The sequence below is a fragment of the Panthera leo genome, chromosome D3 (genome assembly GCF_018350215.1).
Source record: "Panthera leo isolate Ple1 chromosome D3, P.leo_Ple1_pat1.1, whole genome shotgun sequence".
Lineage (NCBI taxonomy): Eukaryota > Metazoa > Chordata > Mammalia > Carnivora > Felidae > Panthera > Panthera leo.
This window is the reverse complement of record NC_056690.1, coordinates 82,349,268-82,370,178: the sequence shown is the minus strand read 5'-3', so window position 1 is coordinate 82,370,178 and position 20,911 is coordinate 82,349,268. Positions and strand designations below refer to the sequence as shown.

General features: G+C 37.1%; 2 long non-coding RNA genes across 8 annotated transcripts in view; one reads left to right on the top strand and one right to left on the bottom strand.

Annotated features, from left to right (window-relative positions):
* The window catches only part of LOC122203570, a 39,617-nt gene extending 29,952 nt beyond the window's left edge, over positions 1-9,665 (bottom strand). For 3 of the 7 annotated variants that reach the window (XR_006195247.1, XR_006195248.1, XR_006195244.1), the window contains exons 1-4: positions 9,413-9,652; positions 9,164-9,252; positions 1,649-1,790; positions 783-937 (exon numbers count right to left, since the gene is read on the bottom strand). This is a non-coding gene — a long non-coding RNA (uncharacterized LOC122203570). Of the gene's footprint in view, positions 1-782; positions 938-1,093; positions 1,174-1,648; positions 1,791-9,163; positions 9,253-9,412 lie in introns of all 7 variants that reach the window. The other 4 variants (XR_006195245.1, XR_006195250.1, XR_006195249.1 and 1 more) reach the window with 4 other exon arrangements.
* A 116-nt stretch (positions 9,666-9,781) lies between these two features.
* Positions 9,782-20,646, top strand: LOC122204109. Its single transcript, XR_006195498.1, has 3 exons — positions 9,782-9,846; positions 18,470-18,522; positions 20,498-20,646. It is a non-coding gene; the product is annotated as an uncharacterized LOC122204109 (long non-coding RNA).
* Positions 20,647-20,911: the final 265 nt, after the last annotated feature.

The window sequence follows — 20,911 nt, the reverse complement described above, 5'->3', positions numbered from 1 at the left end:
GAGAGGAGAAAGTGGGAATCTTGAAATAAAGTTATCGATACATGTGAGAGCTTTACTATGTCCCCCTCCACTGGATAGGATCCCAAATTGAAGCAAAACAAGAAATTAGTCATTCCCTCAAAGCGCAGCTCTGTATGTTTTCTTAAGTGGTGTATTCATTATATGATTTATGCCTTGATAAGTATAGTTGCAAGAGAGGACATCTGAAATATGTCCACATCACGAAGCTACACAGGGCTTTTCAATCAATCAATCATCATTATCACCATCACCTTTATCAGATAATGAAGTACCAGGTCTCATTCCTTGAAAATTATAAAATGTCTTCATTATATGTAACATTGCACCAATATCTTGCCACATTAAAAGCGTATACAAACATGGGACTTTTAAGAAAGGGAGAACAGGATTTCATACACAGTAATTTAAATCCTTTTACTTCATATATTAATGATTCAAAGCCTATCAATAACATTTTCTGAAATGAACAATGTGATTAAATAGACTTCATTAGTTTTGAAAGTGAAAAGTTAGTGATTTGATATGAATGACTTAAGGTTGAAATCTGGGTTAATATTGGTATTAGCTTTAAGAGCTACGCTGTTTAGTTGTTTTTATTTTTTGACTAATGTAATTCTTTCTTTCTTCCCTGATGTTCATGCTTTTATAAATTTCCTTGATGTTCATGTTCTTATAAATTGTTTTCATCACAACCCTGAACCACCTGTTGTTCAATATTTGTAAAGAATCAACTTAGATACTGTTTCCACTTTGCTACTTACTTTTTGGAAGGCAAATGCAGAATCTGTGACTTTGTCATGGCCAGCAGTGGGAGTTCTGCATAAATCTATGAGATAATTTGTTCCTATTCTGCAGTAGTATTATCTACAAAGCCATGTAATCCTTCTTTGTGGAATTTCTTTGCAATGCAAACCATCTGACATACAGAATAAGAGAGAATAGATGTCAATCATTTATTAAATGTTACAAAGCTTAAATTCTTTCTAATGTTAGATATGCAATAAATATTAAAATCAATTCTAATATTTTCCTTCCACAACCCAATGCACTACTTGCTGTGAAAGCACCCTACCTGGGAAATCATTATGTGGAGAGATGATCCATTTTCATTTGCTGTGAATAAATTCAACCTCAGAATTTCAGATATGGTACCTGTAATGACAATAATTTCATTAGCTGTTTTTTGCCACAGTTTCATTAGTGCCTTAGGGCTTTATTGTTTCTCATTTCCTATCTAATAAGTTATCATGTTTCCCCATTATAAAGCTTTCTTTAAATAGAAAAGTAAAGTTTAAGATATAAAGTGTCATATATTTTTCTTGAAGTAATTTTTGAAAGCATTTACTTTTTAAAAAGAAAATAATACTTTAGTATGTGGGTTAAATTTTAAAATGTGACTTTTAAATGGATGTCCTTCGAATCTTTTGACTGTCCTTCCAAAGTGATCGAGAAGTTGTCTTCTTAAAAGGTAAGAATTCTGTAAGCGTAGGAGACATTTACTGAGCGCTCCTTTTTCTGAAAATTGCCAAGCCCCTAATCTTTATGGCTTAAAATGACGAAATCTGGCATAAACGTTTACAATATCTAATGCATCCTGTCCAAGATAGATTGGAAGAGGGACAGAGACCTGTTGCAAACATGGATGGATCTTCATCCTTACTCTGTGATTAAGATGAAGGGAAAAAAAATTCTTTCTCTCCCTTTCTCCATCTGGTGGCTATATAAGTCTCTGTGTTTCCTTGTATATGAATCTAATTTCAGGAAGACATCTACACAGAAAGAGAGGGAAACAAAAATGTATAGAATTAATACAAAAAAAAAAGAGCTTTAAGAGTAAACATGGTAAGTTGACATGAGTTCATTCCCGAAAACGAAATGCATCTCCTAAACTCTGAGTTTGTGAAACTTTCTGATATCCTATTAATAAATCATTTCACTCCTCCCAAAGCATCCTTTCAATTTTTTTTCCTTTTCCTTATGAACAATTAGGAATTCATTTCATTCTTTCTTAAATTTTGTACATCAACATTAGCAGTATTATGAACTCACTGTCACTCTCTTTTAGCATCTGGTAAATTAAAAAAAAAAAAACAAAAACACCCAATTCTGTAAATAGTATCTTTCTGAACTACTATAAAGAGAAGAAAAAGTAACCTTCATTGATTTAAATTTTCAATCATGTGTTATACACATTAAAAATAACACTCAATTTTGAGTCGATACATTATTTTCACTCCAAAACCTGTTAAAAAGTCACATTCTCAATAATTTTTCACTTTCTGCTTATGTGCACAAAACATACCTTAATTTTTTCTCAAAATTAGAAACTTAATTGCATGAACTTACGTTATTACTAAGCCGATTTAAAATTAATTGACACTTTTATTTTTTTTTTATTAGGTTCTACTCAGAAAGATATACCTGAGTATGATCGCCTTGTCTTTGATTAAAACATGAATAATAAAGGTAACTAGCTCCCCCCAATTCTGACATGTTTCATTCCCAGAGGTTTTAAATTTTTCTAATGTTTATTTATTTTTGAGAGAGAGAGAGAGACAGAGCATGAGTTAGGGAGGAGCAGAGAGAGAGGGAGACACAGACGGTGAAGCAGGCTCCAGGCTCCAAGCTGTCAGCACAGAGCCTGACGCGGGGCTCGAACTCATGAACAGCGAGATCATGACCTGACCCCAAGTCAGGCACTTAACAGACTGAGCCACCCAGGCGCCCCCCCAGAGGTTTCAGTTGCTATCAATATGATATATTCTTATTATTTAGCTAGCTTAGGTATATATTTATGAATATGGGTACATGCAATATGTATTATTGGTTTGCATTTGGTTTGCATTATTTCCCTAGTATATTTACAATTCTATAGTTTGCTTAAGAGTATAGATGCTGGAGCTGGTGTACTTGGGTTTGAATTTCAGTTCTATTGGCTAGTAACTTGACACCTTCTTACATAGGTAACAGACAAGTTACATAAGTTTTGTATACCTCCATTTCCTTGCTTGCATAATGGGGATAAAAATAATAAACTGGACTGTTGATTTGCGGGGAGGGAATGAATTTAGTTAATATGTGGGGCGCCTGGGTGGCTCAGTCGGTTGAGTGTCCGACTTCGCTCAGGTCATGATCTCGCGGTCTGTGGGTTCGAGCCCCATGTCGGGCTCTGTGCTGACAGCTCAGAGCCTGGAGCCTGCTTCGGATTCTGTAACTCCCTCCCTCTCTCCCCCTCCCCCACTCGTGCTCTGTCTCTCTCTGTCAAAATTAAATAAACATTAAAATTTTTTTTAAATCATACTTTAATTTAGTTAATATGTGTACCTATATGCACATAAAACTGTTTAGTTTAAATATTATTTTAAAAACTGTTATTACATTTTTTCAGTTAACTTTAAATATTTTTAGATTTTTTTCATGTAAGGTTATAGACTACCCTATTCTTTTTTTTTTTTTAAGTTTATTTATTTTGAGAGAAAGAGAGAGAACATGAGTGGGGGAGAAGCAGGGAGGAAGGGAGAGAATTCCAAGCAGGTTCCATACTGTCAGTGCAGAGCCTGACATGGGGATCGAACACATGAACCATGAGATCGTGACCTGGGTCGAAACCAACGGTAGGAAGCTTAATCAACTGAGCTGCCTAGGGGCCCGAGATCATGACCGGAGTCAAAATCAAGAGTCAGAAGCTTAACTGACTGAGCCACCCAGGCACCCCACAGGCTACCCTGTTAGTCTTAATTAACACCTGATGGGTCATAATTTTGGATATACCATGAATGAATTGGCTATTCCCCAAATAATGAACTTTTAAAATACTCCCAGTATTGAATTATAAGTATTGTTGTTATAAGCAACATTATTGACACTTTTCTGCATATCTCAGCGCTTTTTTTTCCGTAGTATGGATACAAAATGAGTAGAGATGCTGTATATTACAGTATGCACATTCCCAATTTCAGCAGGTTACAACCAAATTGCTCTTATAACTACAGATATTATTCCTTTTCTCCACAATCATCAACACTTGATATGAACTTTAAGCTTTTGGCAATCTCAGGAATTTTAATTTGTTGTTTTAATTGGCGTTTTCAATAAATAATGAATTTTATTATATTTTTGTGTTTTATTTATGGGTTTGTCATGCATCCCTATTCCTGCCAACTTAACAATGGGATGCTTAGTTAGTCTTATTATTATGCAGGTTTTAGCTGTACATTTTGGACAATAATCCCCTATCTGCCATGTATGTTGCAAATTTTTGTTTCACAGTTTACTCCTTAATTTCTAAATTGATGATATTTTAAATAGAAGGTACACCTATTAATTTTAATATGTATATATATTTGCGGGTATGTCACAGTTATATGTGTACATGTATACATGCATATACCTAACTTTTATAATGTCTGAGTTATTGATGAAGAAGGGGAAAATGGTCTGTTGCTAAATTTAGTATCTTAAAATATCCAACATGACGATTTTTGCATTTATTATTGAGGCTATAGTGATCTAGAAAAATGAGAAAACAAAAATCTGTTTGATTCAGTAGGACTTCTAAATAAACAGGTTTCCAAAAACAACAACAACAAAATGTAGTCATGGATTGATTTTAGGATTTGCTTATGTCTATATCTTTATATTTTAAATGTAAATAGAAATCGTCTAAGGTGTTGTGAAGAAGTCTCAAATAAAATGTCTGAATAAAATACATGTTCAAAGTAGAGATTTTTTTGCCCACATTGAATAGTAACAGAAGGAAAGTGTTAACATTTGCCTTAGGAAGTAAAAAATATGCCATATAAATGACAAATGTTGTAACCTTCACCTCTATTATGCTGGTCTTTCTTTTCCTTCTCCAGTCCTGCTAACTAAAGCACTAATTCAAATAGTGCTTTCCAGAATTATTAGAATATGATATGTGTAATAGTAGACATAAAAAATGCAAGCCTGCAACCGTTCCCTATTTTTTCTTAAAATGGTTGCTAACTAGTTTTTGTATGAAATATATTTTGAGTAACTGTATTAAATCATAAAAATAAGGATTTCAGACTTTGCATTAGAAGCAGGGTATACTAATCATATATGTACGAAGGAGTTTATTTTATGACCCTAAGCTGGCCCCAGCATCTTTTTGGCTCACTTTCATTGCACTGTATTTGTGAAAAGAGGCATTTGAGACAAAATGTCCTTACTTAATTGGGGCGCCTGGGTGGCTCAGTTGTTTAAGCATCTGACTTTGGCTCAAGTCATGATCTCATAGCTCATGGGTTCGAGCCCCATGTCGGGCTCTGTGCTGACAGCTCAGAGCCTAGAGCCTGCTTTGGATTCTACGTCTCCCTCTCTCTGCTCCTTCCCCAGCTCACACCCTCTCTCTCAAAAATAAATAAACATTAAAAAAAACTAATCGAATAAAAAAATTGTCCTTATGTAGATATTTTTTGGAAGGCAACTAAAATACCCATTTCATAATTATGATTCAATAAAGTCTGGAAAAATTGAGTTTTGCAGATACTAGGTTAGCGCTGAAAGAGTCATTTCTTGATTCATCCATTCATTCTTACTCTCCTCCATTCATTCATTTATACATTTAGAAGATACATACAATGGCTTAATTGGTGGGATGTTCTACAAAGGGACTTGGCAGTAAACAAGGCAGGTAAGGTCTCTGACTTCAGAGAACTTAGTCCAGACGGAGTGATCACCTTTAAATTAGTAACTAAACAGATAAACTCTCCCAGACAACAAGAAGAACGACAGAGATTCTGTCACCTCGGAGGAAGTACTTAAATTATTCCGGGGGATAGACACCTAAAAGATGTTCAAATAAGTCTGAAAGTGAAGGGGAAATTGTTCCCAGCAGAGGAAACAATGTGTGCCTCAGGCCTTAGATGGAAACAGCTTAGGAAGCAGGTGGCGCTCAGGAAAACACGTGGCTTCGGGACAGCAAGGGGAGGGACGGAGGGCGGTGAGAGACCCTAGCACATTTTAGCTGGAGCCCATCGGCAGGCTGCATTCTGGACTCCGTTGCTGTGTCAGGAGACATTGCAAACCACTGTAATATTTTAAGAAAGGAGGTAAAAGGATCGTATTTTCTTTTAAAGAATCGACCACGGTGGATTGGTGAGAAAGCTATTTATAGCAATGGTCTATGAATGACTTGGGCACTCTAATCGTAACTGCTTACTCTCATTTAACACTAAATTTTTATGTGCGAGGCAGTGTGTAAAGAAAATGTTTTGGTATTATTTCCACATGGTAACATTAAAAAAGACTGCTCGTATCACTTTTATGTATGGAGAAACTGAAGCCCAAGCGACACTAAATAATTTGCTCAAGGTCGTAACGCAGATCAGTGGACGAACTGGGAGAAAACAATAAACTGTCTTCAGAATTTTTGCTTTCAATCAGACATTATGCAGACCAGGACTTAGGTACAGAGATCATGTGCAGTAGATAATTTGAGAGGTACTTACAGGTTGAATTCATTGATTGATCTATGGCATATGTGGAGTAAAGAGAAGAGTGTTCAAGTTTTTGTAGCTGGATGCATGGCGGTAACACAGATGGAGAGAAGAAACATTAACGCAAATGTAGCTTTTAAAGAATATTATGAATTATAAATTAGGGATTGGGTTGCCAGTGAGATACCAAGGAACAGTGCATACCCGACGCAGTTGGCCACCACATTCTGCTAGTCAGAAGGGAAGACTTTCCTCAAGGTAACAACTTGGAATGATGGATGTAGAGATGCCTCTTTGTATCTCTAGGCACAGTTAAGCTAAAAGAGTGCAAAGAGACAAATGGAAAAAGACCTGGATTTTGCAAGGAAGAAAGAGCAGCCAAAATGCTCTAGTGACATGGAAACAAGTTAGAATGAAACCAGGAAAGTGACTGTCACCTGTGCCGTGTCAAGAGAGTGTTTAAAGAAAGTGTGAGTGGTCAGCTCTGTCAGAATTTCCAGTATTATGATGTTTAAAGATTTAGTAATGCAGGAGTTACTGGTACCAGATTAGGAGTGATTAGAGGCAGGAACGGAAGGAGTTGGGAGAGAGGAAGTGTTATCAAATAATGTAAGCCATTAGTTTAAGAAATTTGCTGTAAAGGCGCAGAAAGACATAGAATAGACGGCTGAAGGAAATTCTGGGGTATGGGGTGTTGCATTTTGTTTCCCTTTAAAACAAGAAAAACTTGGGGCACCTGGGTGGCTCAGTCGGTTCAGCGTCCAACTTCACCTCAGGTCATGATCTCGTAGTTCATGAGTTCAAGCCCCATATCAGGCTCTGTGCTGACAGCTCAGAGCCTGGAGCCTGTTTCAGATTCTGTGTCTCCCTCTCTCTGCCCTTCCCCCCAATCATGCTCTGTCTCTCTTTCTCTCTCTCTCTCTCTCTCAAAAATAAATAAACATTAAAACAACAGAAATAAAATATGAAAGTCCCTTTAAAAATAAAATAAAACAAGAAAAACTTATGCACGTTGCATGTCTTAGATTAAAATAGGAGAAAAGGGGAATTCAAGGATATGGGAGAGACATCATAACAGAGGAAGAATTTCGTGAGAATCTGGGGGGTGGGGAGGTAATGGCAATCCAGAGCATGGTGTGAGGAACCATGTATAATATTGGATTTTTAGACATGTGAATTATGTTTATGTTCATAAATCCAAACAGAAGTATATGATGGGTGCCCATGGGTTAAAAAACAAAGTTGAGCAAGAAAGGGACTATGGAACAAAATTATGAGAAAAGTAAACAAGATGTGGAGAAAAATAGGGAAAAAAAAGTGGAGAGAAGAGGATAGAGGCACCTGGGCGGCTCAAGTTGGTTGGCCATCTGACTCTTGATTTCAGCTCCGGTCATGATCTTGCTGTCATGGGATCGAGCCCCATGTCAGGCTCCACGCACAGAGCCTGCTTGGGATTCTCTCTCCCTCTCTCTTTGCCCCTCCCCCACTTGTTCTCTCTCTCCCTCTCTCTCTCTCTTTCTCTCTCTCTCTCAAATACACAAATAAACATTTTTTAAAAAGAGAAGAAAAGAGGGATAGGTAAAAGGCCAATGGAAAAAAAGAAAATTGGTGGAACTAGATATACACTTATTCACATAGTGTTGACTATTATTAATGCCTCAGTGCTACTGTGCCATCAGTGTGTGTTAATTAATGTACATTTTTTCCCACAAAATCATCGGCTGGGGGAAGAACTCCTATTCAAATTCTCACAAAGCACATACTATAGTGGTGACCTCTCAACCCCTTCATTTTGAAAAGACAATGCGCATTTGGGAAAATTTATATTGGTCTTTAGGCATCCTGTTTAAAAACACACAAGTTTTTGGTGCGTACAGAGTCGATTGTCTTATGCCTAAAAAGGAAACAAATAGATGTTAACTAAGTTTGAGTAATTACTCTTGGGACGTATTGGAACGTAGCTGGGCTGCACAATAACGAGTGTCGGATGTCATTATGAACAGGCCTGGTGGCAGTCGCTTAAAATGCAATATACAGAATAGTTATCAGGTAGGTGGCGATCACACATGAATGTCTGCAAGATGCCTAGGAGAAAAACACTGATTTCATCCTGATGCAAACTTGGGTCCCTGTGACTTGGGGAGATATCTCTGGGAACAAAAATATACACATCTCCAAAAATGCCATAGCTCAATTAATTAACTTATTTTCTAATTAACGTGTTTATTTCAGCTCAAGTTAGTTAACATACAGTGTGGTATTGGTTTCAGGAGTAGAACCCAATGATTCATCACTTCCATACGACACGGGGTGCTCATCCCAACAAGTGCCCTCCTTAATGCCCATCACCCATCTGACCCATCCCCCACCCACTTGCCTTCCAGCAGCCCTCAGTTTGTTCTCTATATTTAGGAGTCTCCTATGGTTTGCCTCCCTCTCTGTTTTTATTTTATGTCTTAATTAGTTCACAAGCAAGTAAAGCTGACACAGAAATCTTGAGTCCTTTAAGGACTCAAAAGTGGGTTTAGTGATGAAAAACCACTGATGTTGCGCAGGCTTAGGGATAATTTTGTCAAACACAAATGGGACCGCGGTATTTCCAAATTGAACTTTGTTTTATATCAGTGTGATCCCATAAGTAATCAAAGTAACAAAAGTCCACTTATGTGATAACTACTCACCGAGCGCCCAGAGTGCGGTAGGGTCTCTTCTAGGAGCTGTGGCAACGCTGGCGAACGATGCAGGGTGAACTGCCCTCTCCAGCTTTCACCTGAGAGGACCCCAAATTGCTTAGTAAATACTGCACAAGGCCTGTGACTCTCATCCCTATTCCCATACAGTTCCAAAATTCTGTTTGCCCCCAAACGGACCTCTTCTATTTTGTATATGATTTCCAATTGTGAAAACAGGAAGTACATGAAGGAACTTACATCTGAAGCTTATGCAAATCCAGTGCTAGCCCAGAGCTCCTTCAGGACTGGAGGGGGCTCCATTGTGCCTCTACCTCCTCTCTCTCTTAGTATACAACAAGGACTTGATTTGGAGCCACCAGTAGTCCATCAATACTAGAGTACCGGTAAAGCTTTTCTCTTTGAGTTGGCAAAACTCACTTCCTTACTATGTTCTTACTTGGTTGGCCTTTTTCTCTGTGCTCACCAGGCAGGGAGAGATCTCCGGGGTTCCTACCTCTTCCTATGATGACAATTGACCCATGGGGTCAGAGCCCCACCATTGTGATTTCACTTAACCTTGATTACCTCTAAAGTCTCTGTCTCTGAATACAGTCACATTGGGGGTTAGTACGTCCTCAACATGTGAATTTTAGAAGGGACAAAACTCAGTACAAAATGCGTAGTGATCAACTGTGAGTGATTTTGCTAACTAGAGAAATCTTTTTTTTTTTTTTAAACATTTTATTTATTTTTGAGACAGAGAGAGACAGAGCATGAACGGGGGAGGGGCAGAGAGAGAGGGAGACACAGAATCGGAAGCAGGCTCCAGGCTCTGAGCCATCAGCCCAGAGCCCGACTTGGGGCTCGAACTCACGGACCGCGAGATCGTGACCTGGCTGAAGTCGGACGCTTAACCGACTGAGCCACCCAGGTGCCCCTAGAGAAATCTTTTAATAATATTTTTCAATGTCCAATTTGAAATGAAAATGTGCCTAGACACGTGTGTATGAAGCTAGTTCTGTTAATAGGGAAACAAACTCAAATTATCAACTGTAGTGTATTTTCAATGCTCAGTGTTTTTTTAAATGTTTATTTATTTGTTTTGAGAGAGAGAGAGCATGAGCAAGGAGGAGACAGAGAGGGAGAGAGAGAATCCCAAGCAGGATCCTTGCTGACAGTGGAGAGTCCGATGTAGGGCTCCATCCCACAAACTTGTGAGATCATGGCTTGAGCCAAAATGCAGAATCGGACACTTAACTGACTGAGCCACCCAAGCACCTCAATGTTCAGTATTAAAAAAAAAAGAAAAGAAAAAAATCTTTTAGGAAAATGACTCTTTGAATTTCAAAAACCAAAATTCCAGGTAAAAAAAAATAGATAAGAAAACAATGCAGTATAAAAAGAAAAATAATCTCAGAAGTAGTTTCAAGAAGGAGGCTGAGAACCAGGAAACCTAAATCACAAATTTTAATTCTAATAATGTAAAACACATTAGGAATGCTATATATCAATACAATAGGTGAAAAAAAAAATAACACCTACAGTAACAGCTAAAACTCGATTTCAACCAAGGACATATGTTCCAGAAAACATTAATTTGAAGTAGGAAAAGGCCAATATTTCTTCAAGGAGTTTGACCTATTTGCTATATTCTGTATATTCTTTTTATTGTCACACAGAACATCGGTACTTTAAAATTCATAAGAGTGAGGTTAAATTATCTTTTGTTTCAGAATGATATTCTTATTTGCTCCATCAGCAACAAGTGGGGTCACCTTGTTAATCATCTTTGGAAACTTTGACTTTTATCACCAAACATTCATTTTGTTTATGTTCTCTTCGATTATGCCTTGTTTTTTGTTTTGTTTTGTTTTATTTCTAGTGGAACAAGTTTGAGCTTAACAGCTTTGAGAAGGGCGATCGTGTCTCTTTGGAGAGCCATCAGGAAACCCTTCATGCTGTCAGGACTTGGGTATATGAGAAAAGGTGCAAACTATTCTCTCCGCTTTAGAAATTTCAAGGCTGTCATTGCCGCAGAGTCTCTGGTTACTGTCAATCTTTGATATTAGAAGTAAAGTCCATTAGCTAAACCTGGTCCTCTCTTCCCAGCACATTCTGTACAGTATCGAGGCTGGGGCTGGTGATAGAGTAGTTCTACCAAATATAAATAAACCACACCCAATTTTAAATTTAGAAATGTTATGATAATGTATACATTACTTCTTTATATTTACATGAGATGAGCAGGATCTACAGAGATTTTATATTCGTAGAGAAATTTATAATTAAAGAGGCTATTGCACATGTGATTGCTGTTAATGTAATATGCGTTTTCTCCTGCAAAAGTAACCTACATCAATAATTTGTGAGTTTTCAGGCAATATACACAAAACAAAGACTACCATATTCTTGAATAGCACATATAATAGACATGATAACATTTACAACCTGAACGTTTTCTAGCTTTATCACATATTTACCACTGTGTCCCATGATGAAGTTATCACATCCTGTGCTGCACGCGCATCATCAGCTGTCTTCACTTTATCCTTTATTTTTTCATTCATTTATTCATTGTTGGTCAGGCTCCTTTTCAGTGATTTCAGAGAATTCCGAATCGCTGCATTAGTAATATAGACTCTCATTGACTATATGTAAAGGAGAGCTTTCTAACAAAGATCCCTGTCAAGTGCCTGATGACAGGGCAGTACAGTACCTTTCACTGGCCAACAGGTGAGAGAATGGAAATGTCTGGAAGAAATGAGCTTTAGCTGATTCTGATCTTTCTCTGAGGGCTCCTGGGCTGCTGTCTCTATCGTGCTTGCGGTTGATGACTTCTTTTATCAGGAAATTCAACACCCTCAGTGAAGAGAGTTTACAGTCCCATGAGACCAAGCTGCACTACTAATCCTCAGTTAGTGGCTGTGGCAGGGGGGGAGCCATTTAGCCATATAACTCCTACTCTTACACAGGCTTCCCTATACATCATACAACAGAACTCACAGTGAGATGGGAATGTTGCTAAGCTAAAAAAGACAGAATGTAGCAAAGGCATTTTTATGTCATTACCAAAAAACCAAAATGTACTGCCTATCTAAAAACATTAGCTACTGGAAGAATATGGAGTTATTAAAAGTCTCAGTAAATACAAATATAACAGGGAGCCACTGGAAATATTGGTGCGTATATTCCAGTCTGAATTTTTTGTGTGTTCTGTAATTTTTATCACAAATTACATATATACGTGTGTGTGTGTTCTATAATTATATCACAAATTACATATACATATGTGTGTTATATATATATATATATATCATACTCAACACATCGCCAAAATACTATTATATTATAATAATATAATATTATTATATATATATAATCATACTCAACACATCGCCAAAATACTAATTTTAAAGCTTAACTAAGGCACAAATGAAAGGCTGTAGAATGGAGAATTCCAAAAATATGGGGGGAAAAATATCTCCAAGGAGAAAATTCAGTTCTACCTGTTGCTAACAGCAGTTGATCAGACTTTTAGTTTGTTTAGTTTTTTTTTTTCCCCCAACTCGACCTTAATGGCGTCATTTTGGACTTTGGCTATTATTGTTGCAGCTGCCTTGATTTCTCCTCTGCATTATAATTACCACTAAAGGAAATGGGAGGTGGTAAAGCACTATTCTGTCTAATCTCCTTTGATTTTCTTCTTCAGAACTTATTTTTCCCCTTTAAACCCTTGCTCCACATACTTTATTTGTGTTACCGCACAAGCTGTGGGACATAATAAGCAGCATTTTAGCACCATTCTGTTCTTTACTCATGGTGTATAAATCACAGCAGAGTTGCTAACAGCTTGTGACTGACAATCTTCCTTGATAGACAATCTGTGATCCTTTCAGCCTTTTACTAATAAGCTCATTAGGCGAGAATGGCTAGAAATCCTTTCTGGGATATAGCAATGAACCGCAGCAAATTCAGTGCATGTCTGACCACTCAAACTTTAGAGAATCAATCTTTCCTCAATCAAAACTTTGTCAAGTCCTGCTGAATGTCTGCTGAAGGTTACTGATTTTTTTTTAATACAAGTTTGTCAGAAAAATCAAGGAAGCTTTCCGATCTAATATAAGTCAAGAGGAAATTTTTCTGAAGCGTTGTTGTTGTTTTCTTTTAATTTTTGTGAATCAACATCTGAAAAATGTTCATCAAGTGTTCAAAGTTGTCATGACTTTCAAATTGAGAATCTGCGGCTCAGTAATGCAGAGACCAAAGAAGATAAGAAACAGGGTTTGATGAAGATATTCAGATTTATATTATTTATTAGGTTCATGTGTATCTTGTAATGAATAGGGAAAAGTTTGCTGAAAATTACATAATTACAATGAGAAGAACTTATGTTTTATGCACATTAGTTCATGATAAATTAATATCCTTTTATTGAAAATATATCAATGTAAAGTTTATGCACTCATATGTGGATATAATACAATTATATTATATACATATTTTTTAACTAAATCTTATTCTGAGATTCATACCACGTACTACAAAATAAAAATCTAGTCCAAGTTTTATCACTGGACCACATTAGTTGAAATCTACCTCTGACATGAATGATTTTCTATGGTATTTTATTTTTTTGACATTACAAAAACAGGACTGATAGAAGCTGTCAGAAAATGCACAAAGGTTATTCTTCTCCCCATTAATGGAGTGACTCAAATCTGTAGAATTTTGAGAAAATACAGATCAGGAACCAAAGTAGCTAAAAATGAAGGAAGTTTAATGTTAGAGGGGAATCAAAGAAAGGGCTAGCAGTTAACTAATTAGAACTAGAAATCCTATAAGTCTGAAAAACTAGAAATCCTAAGTCCTATAAGTCTTTTTCATATTTAATTTGATTGGAATAGCGTTTTAATATAATATTGATGGTCATGTTACATGATGATCTATAGTGTTCTAAGCTAATTGATATTGATAATTAACCCATTAATACATGGATTGGAAGAAGATAAATCTAAAAAGAAAATATAATACTGTTATATGTTCAAGTGTTTTTTTAATCAAGAAAAAAACCAAATAAAACTAAATTAAAACTAAAACATCCATTTGAAAAAAAAATAACAAATTTAAATATGTATTAAGGTAGCAAGTAGTAAGCATTGTTCAACTTTTTAAGTATTTGAGAAATTAGAAATATTTTACAAATGTAACCCATTCCATTAAGACCAGAGGTGGTAAGTCTTACATTTGTACGGTTTCAAAAGTAAATGTCAGGTGAACCCTCTGTTTGAAATTCTAATTCTTATCAATCTCACAAGTAGAAATATTCCCCAACAGAAGTGAATCAGTAAAGAGGACTTATCAATTGGAAGACAGAATTCCTAACCACACAAGTCCATTGTCAAGGTGACCTGACTTCATGAGATTGATGTTCTACTTCGCCTACCTACTCCAATTAATATTCAAATTGCCTATACAATCAGGCTTGGACATGATATTAAGCCTCTCACCACCCCTGTTATTTGCATAGTTTTGGCAAGATTTCTGCCTGCAAATAACTAAAAACACAATATTAATCTGTAATCTTACCAAACTCCAATAAATTATTGGGTCACAAATTACTAAAGTGATTGCAATTTCCTCTCATTTTTATTTTTCTCCAGGGACTATACAGTTTTCTCCAGGGACTATATAATTACTAAGTCACTATTATTTACAATGATGTTAAGACATTTTATGGCATAATAAATATAGTCTAAAATTCCATTTAGGAACACATATTACTTCTAAACACATAAATATTGTTTTATTTTTATCATTTTATTATAATTCTAATTAAGTAAATACTACCTAATATCAAGGTAATTGGTTGTATGAACTACAAACATAGTAGTGGTAAAGCCCCTGGAGTTCACATAAAACAAATCTTATGAAAATTGATTAAAGCTGACAGATCACTACCAGAAGAAATAAACTTAATTTATTCAACAAACTAGGAATAAAGACTAAAGGAAAAATCAACAAAGTTAAAATCGTTATGACTTATTGCTGTATAGAATCTTTCCAAGTCTACTACTGAATGCGAATTTAATACTTAGTGCCACGTAAGAAAATGATATGCTCTTACTCTGAGACTCAAAACCGTTGCATTTCTTCTGGTAGAACAAAAAACCTACAAGAAGTGGAGAAAATACACAGAAGAGAAAACTTGATAGACACTGCTTTTCACCAACTAGCTTCATACAATGAAAAAGTAAATTGGACACACATCTCTCTGTGTCTCTCTCTTTCTTCCCTTCCCCCAACCCCATCTCCTGCCCCCTTATTGAGAAAGTATTCCTTCCTAAATTTTGCAAGGAAAGTCAAGGAAGAACATTTTTTTAATGTTTATTTATTTTTGAGACAGAGAATGAGAGACACAGTGCAGGAGATGGACAGAGAGAGGGAGACAGAGAATCCCGAGCAGGCTCTGTGCTGTCATCTCAGAGTCCCATGCAAGGCTCGAACCCACAAACTGTGAGATCATGACCTGAGCCGAAATCAAGAGTCAGCTGCTTAACCTACTGAGCCACCCAGGCACCCCAAGGAAGAACATTCTTAAAGGTGCCACTCACTCTCCCACAATCCTACTAACAAAAAATAAAAATAAGTTAAAACTCTATTTTTAACAAATAAGTACATACACAGTTACCGTTACCATACTTTTGAGTTTCATGAAACAGAAGAATCCAGACTTGAGCGAGGAAATAGCCTGAGGACAAGTGTGAAAATATTCAGTCTTCAAACAGAAAACGCACGACCCTGAATTTGGGTGTCATGATCCTAAAAGTCTTAGACCCAAGGCATGAACACAACTGAGTGACTATGGAAGAACCCGACAAAAAACTAAGGCAACTCAAGTGGACGCTAAATAACTAGAATATGCGGAGGTAAAGGTAGCAGGGGCTAGACACGTACTTCTCCTCCCTTCTTACCTGCTCTCCAGGAAATGGATGGTGCAGGAATGGAAGCTGCTCGAAGGAGACAGTTGAGGCAGGGGATCCTCTGCAGGCAGCCATTACGTAAACCGGGAGGAAACAACTGCAAATCACACAATGTGGATAAGGATCTGTATTCAAAATACATCAAGAACTCTTTCTGCTCAAGAACTAGAGGACATCCAGCCCAAATGTACTTTAAAAGTGCTCTTTTTTGGGGGCGCCTGGGTGGCTCAGTCGGTCGAGTGACTTCAGCTCAGGTCATGATCTTGTGGTTCGTGAGTTCAAGCCCCGCTTCAGGCTCTGTGCTGACAGCTGTGTCAGCTCAGAGATTCTGTGTCTCCCTCTCTCTCTCTCTCTCTCTGCCCCTCCTTGCTCTCTCTTTCTCTCTCTTTCAAAAATAAATAAACCATTAAAAAATTAAAATTTAGAACCCAATAGATTGAGGGGCACCTGGGTGGTTCTGTCAGTTAAGCATTCCACTTAAGCTCAGGTCATAATCTCATAGTTCATGAGTTTGAGTCCCACATTGGGCTCTGTGCTGACAGCTCAGAGCACGGAGCCTTCTTTGGATTCTGTGTCTCTCTCTTTCTCTGCCCCTCCCCTGCTCATGTTCTCTCTCTCTCAAAAATAAATAAACATTTTTAAAAAAACGTGCTCTTAAAGAATTTCACCATCAGGGTGCCTGGGTGGCTAAGTCTGTTAAGTGTCCAACTTTGACTTGGTCTCAGGTCACGATCTTGTAGTTCTCGAGTCCTAGCACCACGTCAGGCTCCGTGTTGGCAGTGCTGAGCCACTTTGGATCTTCTGTTCCCCTTTGTCTCTGCCTCTCCTCTGTGTTCTCCCTCTCTCTTCTCTCCCCCCTCTTCTTTCAAAAATAAATATACATTAAAAAAATAAAATAAAATAAAATAAAATAAAATAAAATAAAATAATGAAGAATGTCATCATCATTAGTCATTAGGGAAGTGAATATTAAAGCCACAATGAGATGCTATTTTACACCCACTAGAATGGCAATCATGCAAAGAAAGAAAACAAATATTGACAAGGATATGGATAAACAGAAACCTTCCTATATTGCTGGTAGGGATGGAAAATGTTGCAGCCACTTTGGAAAATAGTTTGGGATTTTCTTAAAAAAGGTCAACATGTATTTTCCATAAACCCCAATAATTCCACCTCTAGGTATCCACCAAAGAAAAATGAAAACATATGTACCCACAATGATTTGTATGTATGAAATAAAACCATTGTTGTTCATAGTTCCAAAGTGGCAATAATACGAATGCCCATCAACTGGCAAATGGATAAACGATGTGATCTATCCAAGCAATGGAATCATATTCAGCAATAAAAAGGAATAAACTTTAAGCATAAGCTACAACACAGATGAGCCTAAATTAAGTATGCTAAGTCATGGGCAGGAAAACTTATAGTCAGGTTTTCAGCTTGCTAGGCACGTTAAATCTCTGTAACATTTTTTTTTTTCTTTTCTTCCTACAATGCTTAAAAAGGTAAAAATTCAGCTTACAGGTGATGGGCTTTATTTGGCCCACAGGCTGCAGTGAAAAAAGCCAGATATGAGTAAGCACAACATTCAAAGGAGTATCTGTCGGGTGCTACTTTTTGTGTAAGAAAAAACAAACAAACAAAAACGTTGGGATAAGAAATACACCTGTATATGCATATTTGTGCAAGAAAAGAAACACAGGGAGGCTGAATCTGTACCCAATGAACTCGATTCTCTGCAGGGAGCTTGGGACAATGGGTAAAATGGATGAGAGAGGGACGCTGCTTAGAGCTTTCCTCCGCATAGAGTTCTTTTAGAATCATGCCAGGGGTTTCATACACAAAAATAAAGTCACATCAGCAATGTGGGTGACAAACAGGTACACTACAAATACAAACAAATAGATTCTACTGTATTTAAAATGAATAAGGTAACTCTGCTAAAGAAGAGAACAAACTAGACCAGGTATGTTCTGAAAACCATATATACTCTCAAAAGACAAAATGAGATAAAATGAACTATAAAACATAGGAGCTTTTCTGCGAATCTGTGAAAGTGTTTTAAACTTTAAAAAATTATTGATAAAATATTTTAAGATATTTTCACCATTTCTATTTTTAAAATTAGTAGATAGATATCATAATGAGGCAATCAGCAAGCTACATTACCTGTACCCCGAAACAGTTTCTTGATTTGGGGCACAGGAAGCTCTCAAGTCTTTGTGATAGTCTGAGAAAGGAGCACTAATAGATATAATAGGTGACACAACTCCTTAAATTTATCATTGATTTTCCTCTTTTTTTTTTCTACTAACAACACTTCTGTCAGGACATTCTGGAGACAGACAAGATCGCAAGGTGGTAATAAGTTGAAGATTTTGAGTAAGTCAAGTCTGGAAGTAAAATTTGCTTCTATTTATCAGATTTGAACTCTAGGAAATTTATACAAGCCCTAATATCCTCAGTTTCCTTTTTATAAATTAAAATAAGCACTCTTCTAGGTTAGAAGCCACAAACATTAAGTTAAATAATTAATTTCAAACACCAAAAATGAATCAAAGTATATGCTAGGCCTTTGGGAAATGAAGATTATTTTCAATTGTTTGTATTTGAGTACAATTGTTTGTGGGTGAGCGGATTATCTTTTGTAACTACTAATGCATTTTAGTAAAAGACGTGCATAGCAAAAGGAAGACTAAGGAATTTTGTTGAATTATGAAATGGAGAAACTGTCTCTTTCTTCGTAGAAGTACTCTCTTGGATCTGGCGCAAGGGAAAATGTAACAAAACATTTGGAAGGAAAGAGGACGTGGGCAGTAACCGAGATAGAGTGTGAGAAGAGAAAAGTGTCTTTAAGTGAAAAATCTGTTGTGCAACCAGGAAAGAAAACGATGTCACGGGATAAAGTAATGAAAGTTTCTTTAAGCCAACAAGTGATAAATTGCCATAAGAGCTTTTTAGCTACAACACTAGGTTTAATCATGTTGGGAACTAAAAGGATCCCAAATGCATAAAATTTTCCTTAACCAAAATGAAATTACACCATCAAATGTGAACGCTCCATACGCAAGACAGTGCAAGCTGGAATATTTATGAGCCCCCATTTGTAAATGACACAGCGTGATTGCTAGAAACACGACTAAATATGCAATTCTAAGAAAAAAAAAAAAGAGCCCAGTAGACATTTTGCTCTTGGGAACTTGGGAGAGTTCGAGGCATTTAGGTGCTCTTTATAGCCTAAGGAAATGGGAGGTGCCATTTGTGGATCCTTATAGCTCAGGATCTACGTGACTCATTTTTTTTTTTTTTAGTCACCTGTGAAATGGTGAGTTTAGGATAGAGGTCTCAGTGCCTCTTTTTGCCAGAGGTCTATTCTGTGTAAAGATAAGTAACTAATGAATTGTGTAATACACTAAATAAAAGTAAATCAAATTGATTTTAACAATGTTTAAAATATATTTACCAGAGGAAATAGATAATAAAATGAATGGACTGCTCAAAAGATCATCCTCAACAGATAGTGCAATCAACAATAAAATAGAGAAAAGGATTTTGAAAAACTATATTCCTAGACGCTAACTGTTGGGTCCATGAAGTGGATCATCAGTGATATTTTATTCTATTTCACACTTTGCTCTTCTGTGTGTCCTCAGATTTATTGTGCGGTGAAATACGTAAAAAAAAATCATCCTTTACTAAAATCTATCATCATCTGTGATACATAATGTTGATGACAATACATTTAGGGTGCTTTAATAACGACAAAAAGCAATGCATATGGGAAACCTAGAATATCTCATATTAAGGGTAGACATATGATGCAATGGGTTCTTTTTCTCCTACATGGAGCTGATTCTACTCTGTGAATCATTAGCAAGCCCTGCATGGCTTGTGGCAATTGTGCTTACCGCCAGTTTCCGTAAACTCTTCCTTATAGTCTCACTGGGTTACAACACGTGTGCTCTCAAGGATTCTCCGATCAGTAGCGATGTGAATACTCCAAATTCCCGCAGTGGCTCTGTGATTATCTGTAGCATCTCTGCAGACTTGCTAGAAAACTCTACCCCCGGGACCAAGGACGGGAAAGAAAGAAGGAAGCATTTTCCTTTCATCTCTCATTTGCTTGCCACTTGGCTACTGCCCCGTGACTTACACGATTGGAGGATTAGGTATTGAATACAGTTTTTTATGTGCCGTTTTAAAAATTATTTTCCACTTCTGAAGTCAACTTTCCACTTTCTTAGTGATTCATTGTGTTTTGACAATGTTTTGTGGTAAAAGCTTAAAACGCTGGCCACGTAAAACATTATTTTTAATAGGTACTTCTCTGATAAGTCTGTATTTTATTGGCCTGCAGGAAAAGTGTCTCCATTAACCACACCCCTTTGGGACCCGATCACGTGCTGCGACAGCTTTCTGCAATCCCCTTGGAAGGACTGGCCATGTGACAGGTGTGCCCAGTGGAAAGTGCGCAAGCGCGGATGCAGCGGGCTGGCCTCTCTGCACCTCTCTTAGGTCTTCAGCGAAAGCCCTCTAGCTCATCAGCCAAAGGACCCAGTGAAGGGCGGGGAGAGCCCAAGGAGGGGCCTGCGGGACCCTTCCCGCCCCCAGCCAACCTACCCACCTCTGAGATGCAGACAAGAAACTTGCATAAGCCACCGAGATTTGGAAGTCACTTGTTAGGGCGCTTAGCACATTTTACAAATATGCCTTTTGCCAGTTTTGGTGTAAAATCAAGCAGGAGCTGTTACTGCCTTAACTAATATGCTTA